Raw genomic sequence first — 7066 nt, 5'->3', positions numbered from 1 at the left:
TTCCCCGCCTCCCCAGGCGCAGATGTGGCGCTGCCGCGGCCCGCCCCGTCGGTGCCGGTGGGGGTGGCCGAGGCAGACGCCGGGCAGATCGCCTCCCGGAGGAGGAGGAGGAGGAGGTCGCTGCTCCCGCCGGTGAGATCCCGCGCCGGGGAGCCGGGCGCGGACAAGACCAGGCCGGGGACCCCCAACCCGACCTGCGCCCGCCGCGCAGCGCCGCCGAGGGCGCGCACAAAGGCGCCTCCAGACGCCCCCGGCCCGGCCAAGGTAAGAAGGCGGCGAGCGGGTGGGGAAGGGGAGGCAGAATCCGGTCCCTGCGGAGGGTTTGGCAGCTGAGGGGCCCCCACCACCCCGTGACCCTTCCGAAGAGCGGCCGAAGGGGGTCCCCAGCGCTGGCAAAGGGACGGGGCGGAGGAGAGATGCGCTCCCGGCGGTGCGCTTGCTTCTCCCTTAGCGCTATTGTCCTTCTCGGCCACCCCCCCCCCGGGTGTATTTGATCCGCAACCGAGAGAGCTGCAGGGCGGCGGCGTCCTCTGTCTTCTCCTCCGCCCTCCCCCGACGTCGCTGGGGGTCTCTGCACCATCCGGCGGGGGTGGGAGGAAGATATGCGAGGAATGCCAAGCGAGCTGGCGGGGGCACCTTCCTGCGCGGAGCGAACAGGCACCGAGCCCAGGGAGGGAGGGAGGGAAGCGGGCGGGGGGGGGAGAGCTGCCTCGCGTGAACCTGCCCTTCGCCCCCCCCTTCCAGTCAAATATTAAAGGGAGGCAGAGTTAAGGAACGAGGACCTGCGGAAAGAGAGCAGAGCCGGATGGCAAAGCCACCAGGGGGCCTCTGAGGATGTGCAGAGCGCGCTCCTCCGTCGGCAGAGACCTGGGGCAGGACTAGCGGGCCAGAGGATGCCTTGGACAGGTAGTCCCCCGCCAGCACCCCTTTGTTTAGACAGGAGCCAGTGCTTCTGAGCTGCCAGGATAAGGCCCCCAGCTGGCAGGCTGTAGTGGAGATTCCTGGATTGCAGGGGGTGGATCAGGCGACTGGGGGGGGGGGGCTTCCAAGCCTCTTTTGTCAAGGGATGGTGCAGCCTGGCGGCTGCGGTGGAGCTTTCAGCCTGTGTCCCGCCTCGCAGGGCTCTGGGCAGGAGGCCCTGAAAGAGGAGCTTCACCGGTGGGACTCCCACCACAAGGTCAGACAGGCCTGGCTCTGGGGCGGACTTGAGACAGGGCCCTGGGGACCCACTCCCCATGTTTCTCTGCCGCTGCGCCTCCCCCCACATCACAGGGGCTTGCCAGAAGCATAACAAAGACGGGTCAGCTGCTTGGCATGCAGAAGGTCTCTGGCTCCCTCCCCACCGGCACCCCCAGACAGGCTTGGAAATGACCCTTCCCAGGGAGCCCGCTGCTGCCAGTCAGAGCCTGCATGACTGAGGTTGATGCGCCGCCATTGTTCGATTGCTTGCCATGGAGGCTGCCTTTGTCTGGGGCGGTGCGCGGAAGTGGCTCTGTGGTGTGGAACCCCCTGCTCTGACCTTGCTGACAGTAAGGAGCACAGAGGAGTTGGGGCCTTCTTCCTGGATCATGCCCCTCCCTGCCTGGTCTTGGAGACGCTTCCTTCCTTGCTCAGCAGTAAAGGGGTCTTCCTGGGCCTTGCAAGATCTCGGTGCACGTTTGGTTTTGAAGCCCTGCTTGACGGAACTGCAATTCTGTATAGATTTTTTTAAAAGGGGGGTACACTTTAAAAAATGGAAAATGGCAAAGGGCACTTGGGAGTCCCTGCCCCCCCCAACAACCTTTGGGCACAGCCTGGCAGAGAAATAGCCTGGGTTAAGAATGATGCCACTGCCCAGGTTGGCAGGCAGGGGGCGCTGTGGCCTCAGAGGTGCCCTCCGTGTCTAGAGGGCTTATCTCAAGCTGGGGATCTGCCCTCCTGCTTGACCCCCCCCCACTGGGATGGGGGGGCACTTCTCCTGTTGGCAGGTACCTCTCCTCTGCTCCAGAAGGGGCTCCCTTTGCCTGGCCTAATTCTTGGGTCTATTTTCCTTCTGGCCTCCTTGTCTTCATCTCTCTGAGATCCAGGCCAAGAGTTTCATACTCCCGTCCCCAAAGGGACCCCCTCCCACTTCCTCTCCATCATCGCTGTCAGTTTGTTGCTTGTGGAGTCTGGCTCTTGGGATGTGAATATTAGGATTCCCCTCCGGAAACCTCAGATTTTGCTTTGAACTTTGAACTGTTTCCATTCAGCCCACCTTCCCCTGAACTGGCTCTGCCCACTCGTCTACGCTGCCTGCCTGCCTGCTGCTGGTCTTTCAGCCCCTCAGCCCTGCAAGAGAAGCCCCCTGCCCCACAGATCTGGCCCCCTGCTTGCCAATCCCATCCTTGCTGAAGGCCAAAACTGGCCAGAGTCGGGCACAAGGCAGAGCGGAGCCAGGAGGGGGGCATGTGAAGAAGGCGGCCGTGCGCTGGCATGCGCTGGGTTGGCCAAAGGGGAGACGGGGGGGGGGGAGAAGAAGAAGAGGAGGAGGTCCCAGCTGGCCATTATTGGGGCTGGAGTGGTCCATTTAGCTTCAGCTTGCCACCCTGGGCAATATAATAAATGAGTTAAATTTGTAAAAACGCTGAAAACAGTTTTGTTTAGACAAGCCCCCCCCAATGCGGATGTGTTTTTAGTTTATTCCTGGTTTTAATGTTGTGAATGTTCTAATTGGTTTTTCCCCGACGATCTTATTGTTCCGTTCTTTTCGTAAACTCCTTTGAATTTTTTTTTTATTTTTTAAAAAATCAAGCGGTATATACATTTTCTTAAATAAAATAAATATCCTCCCTCGCGAACGTTTCGAAAGAGGAAGAGGCGCTGTTTAAAGCCAGCAGCAGTCCCCGCATCCCACTGCAGCCAGGCCTGGAAGCGAGTGAAGCCAGGGCACAGATCCATTTCCCCAGCGATCCCAGGCCCCAGCCTTATTGGACCTGGAGGCCGAGAAATCCTTGCCTTCTGGGTTCTCTTCTCAGCCAGAGCTCATACTCCGAGATGCCTCGATCACCTTGCGACCGTCTTTTCCCTCCCTAAATGCAAGAGCTGCTTCCCGTGGCTTTGGCCTCAGAGGTCGTCTCTGGGCCTTTCCTGTAGCTCTTCCTGGCCCCGTTCAGGGACACCCAGTGGACATGTGCTCCCTCCTCCAAACATGGCTGCACCAATGGGCTGACCTGCCTTATGTGCAGGACCGACCCAGATGGGGTCCCTTTCCAACTGCAGGGAAACTGGAGCTGAGCTCTCCTGGGGGGCTCCCCCAGTGGGTGGGTGTGGGTGGGGGGGCCATAGAACTCCATCTGCGTCCGATAGGCGATATGTCCTGTTTGCATTTGTGCCAAAGGGCTGGCATTTCTGTGCAAGAGGCGGATTTCGTGGACAGGGACTTCCCAAGCTGTGGAACTGGGTCTTTTTGAGCATTAGAATTCTCTGGGCGTGCGTATTAAATTTTAAAGAGCATGTTTGTAGTCCTCATGGCGTAGAAAGACTTTCAAATGTAGAAACTGTGTGTCTGAAGAAGTATGCATGCACATGAAAGCTTATACCCAGAACAAACTTAGTTGGTCTCTAAGGTGCTGCTACTGGACAATTTTTAAAATTTATTTCAAATGTAGAAGCAGTTGCTTGCAGAGTAGAAAAGAACCATGGAGGCAGAGGCAGGACTTGCACGTCCAATTGCTAAAGACCTTGGCGCACACAGGCGCCTGGCCAGGCGAGTGGGCAGATTTGGATCGCAGTCCCTGCAGTCTTTCCCCGTCCGGAGAAATGCGTTGCCCTCTCTAGGCTGGCAGATGCCCTGGGAGGGAGAAGACCTTGCTTAGCCACCAAGGCCTAAGGAGAACCTGGCTGCAGCCAAAGGGGACCCACCTGGAGAGCGCAGTCAGTTGAGCATGTGCCTCTTCAGTCTTGGGATCGTGGGTTTGAGCCCCATGTTGGGTGAAAGATTCCTGCATTGCAGGGGGTTGGACTAGATGACCCTGGGGGGTCCCTTGCAACGCTACAAGTCTGTGATTCTCATAGCGGTCAACCGACTGTGGAGCCAGAGTCCAGCCATCCTGGCTGGTAGCCCTCAGTAGCCCTTTCCCCGCCAGGAATCTGCCCAGTCCTCTTTCAAAGCCACCCAAGTTGGGGGCCTTAGCTGCCTCCTGTGGGAGAGAGTTCCACCGTTTCACTCTGTGCTGCGTGAAAAAGCCCTCCTTCCCTTTTGCCTGTGCTAAGCCTCTCAGCCTGGGCTTCCTGGGATGAGCCCCCAAGTGTCTTTGTTTTGGGGGTGTTTGCTGTTTCCCCAAGGAGCAGAAAAGGCAGCATAGAGAGTCTCTTCCCCCTCCGCTCCATTTTATCCTCACAACAGCTCCGTGAGGAAGCTCAGGCTGAGAGTTGGTGGCTGGCCAAACCTTTGCGCTTGGTGACCAAGTGGAGATTTGAACCCAGGACGCTCTGCTCTGAGCCTCCACCACTCACCCAGCGCTATATTTGCCTCTGCTCTTCCAGCAGGAAGCAGATCAGAGCTGTCTCTTTTACCCGAGGTGGCCCTTGGCCAAAGGGTGCCCTTGGGGAAGACGGTGAAAAAGGAGGAAGCTGGTGCCCTTTCATGGGGCCCAAACCCTCCAGCAGAGGGCATCTGCTGCCCTTGGCAACGCCACCCACCCTTGTTGGAGTATGCCCTGGGTCCTCTCTTTGAGCTCTGGCACAAATGGATGCCCTGTGCTTCTGCAGGGATCCCTGGAGAGATATTCCCAGGGCGGCTGGGCTCCCTGGACCCTCTTCCTCTCCCCTTCCCCATCTTCTTCTTCCTCCTCCTGTTTCTGTAGCCATCCCTTTATGCAGACCAATCCTTCCTGCTGGCAGTTTCTCCCGGCGCACCAGGGCAAAAGTTCCCTCCTTGTCCCCATGATTGTGGCCCCTTGACCTCCTCCTCCTCCGCCACCCCCTCTCCCTTCCTCCCTCCCTCCCTCCCTCTCCCCCCCCCCAATTCCTGGCTGGCTTTGCATCACAGCTGCGGCTCTGCAGACAGCCTGGGGCCTGGCAGCCTCGCCTTGGCAGCTGCCCAGGTGGAATGCTCGGGATACCACTGGCTCCTTCTCAGCACGTCTTGCATCCAGCCAGGCCTCCTGCACTCTCTCTCTCTCTCTCTCTCTCTCTGGCTGTGTGCTGAGGTGGCAGAGGCGGCTGCTGCTCGGCTAAAGCAGAGGATGATCAGGGCACAGGTGCCCGGGCAAGGCAGGCAGGAGCAGCAGCAGCCTCCAAGATGGACCCTGACCTGAGCAGAGCCGGCCTCCAGCCATCGTCCTAGGCTGCTCTTTGAAGCCCAGGACGCAGCAGCCCACCCCACGTCGCCAACATCTGTCCGACACCAATGTCTCCTTGGGAACAGCTGGGCTGCCTTGTGGGCGTTGCCCTCTTCCTTTCTCTTTGTGAACTTTGGCTCCTCTCCCAAGGGCCCCAGCTGCAGGGAGGGAGAGAGAGAGGCCGGGAGGCCAAGGAGGATCTGCTTTCAGCCAGGCAAAGGTTCCTTGTCACTCACAATGCTCCCCCCTCCTCGGCCCTGGGGAGCAGCCCAGCCTCTGGGTCAGGAGAGAGGAGGGTCCAGCTTGGTTTGGGGCCCTGCTTGACCTGTCAGGGATGGATCAACTTACTTAATAATAATCATAATAATTGTATTATTTATATGCCGTCCATCTGACGGGGATGCCCCAGCCACTCTGGGAGGTTTCCAACAAAATATCAAAACACCACAAAAAACAAAAAACAATAATTGATTGATACCCCACCCATCTGGCTGGGTTTCCCCAGCCACTCTGAGCGGCTTCCAACAAAATATTAAAATACAGTAATGCATTAGACATTAAAAGACTTCCGTAGAAAAGGCTCCCTTCCAATGTCTTCTAAAAGTGGTATACAGTGGTGCCCCGCAAGACGAATGCCTCGCAAGACGGAAAACCCGCTAGACGAAAGAGTTTTCCGTTTTGGAGGTGCTTCGCAAAACGAATTTCCTATGGGCTTGCTTCGCAAGACGAAAATGTCTTGCGAGTTCCTGCTGGTTTTTTTTCCTTCCCCCCTCCTTTTTCTAAGCCGCTAAGCCGCTTATCAGCTGATTCGATAAGCCGATAAGCCGCTAAAAGCCGCTAATAGCGCTACTCCGCTAATCCGTCAATGGGCTTGCTTCGCAAGACGAAAAAACCGCTAGACGAAGAGAATCACAGAACGGATTCTTTTCGTCTTGCGAGGCACCACTGTAATTTATCTTCTGGACATCTGGTGTGACCTTCATAACCCGCCTTTTAGGACAGCTCCTTGCAAGGGGGATTCCCCAAAAAACCTGTCGCCTGGCCTGGCCACCTGTCCTGGGTGCTTTAGCTGAGATTTCAGCATTGCAGGGAGTTGGACTGGATTACCCCTGGGGGTCCCTCCCAACTCTCCAGTCCTTTGATCTTATGCAAAGCCCTTAAATGGGACCTCAAGGGAGTTGCAAGCGTCTTGGCCAAAACCACAGGTTGCTGGGGTGGGGGACACGACTCCTTCTGGCCGTTAGCTTGGCCTGGGTGAGAGCTGTGCTGGGAGAGGCTGTCATTTCTGGCATCCCCCCCCCCCCGGCCAGCTGCACAGCCATCAAGGCTGGAGTCCAGTGTTAGAAATTAGCCAGGCGCATCTTGCTACTAATGGTGCTGACCTTTAAAGCCCCAAATGGCCTCGGTCCTGTATACTTGAAGGAGCGTCTCCACCCCCATCATTCTGCCCGGACACTGAGGTCCAGCACCAAGGGCCTTCTGGCGGTTCCCTCCCTGTGAGAAGCGAGGGCCTTCTCGGTGGTGGCACCCTTCCTTCAGATGTCAAGGAAATAAACAACTATTTTACTTTTAAAAGACAACTGAAGGCGGCCGTGTTTAGGGAAGTTTTTAATGTTTGATGCTGTATTGTTTTTAATATTCGGTTGGAAGCCGCCCAGAGTGGCTGGGGAAACCCAGCCAGATGGGCAGGATGATATTATTATTATTATTATTATTATTATTATTATTATTATTATTAGGGTCCAATTGCAACTACTTAGAGT

General features: G+C 57.0%; 1 protein-coding gene across 1 annotated transcript in view; it reads left to right on the top strand.

The window, feature by feature from the left end:
* The window catches only part of GLIS2 (GLIS family zinc finger 2), a 31088-nt gene continuing 24022 nt past the window's right edge, over window positions 1-7066 (top strand). The window contains exon 1 of the mRNA XM_081170761.1: window positions 1-264. The gene's annotated coding sequence lies outside the window, so the exon portion shown is untranslated. The remainder of the gene's footprint in view (window positions 265-7066) is intronic.

This window comes from Podarcis bocagei, assembly GCF_964188305.1.
Source record: "Podarcis bocagei genome assembly, chromosome: 14".
Lineage (NCBI taxonomy): Eukaryota > Metazoa > Chordata > Lepidosauria > Squamata > Lacertidae > Podarcis > Podarcis bocagei.
This window is presented reverse-complemented; position numbering and strand designations above follow the sequence as displayed.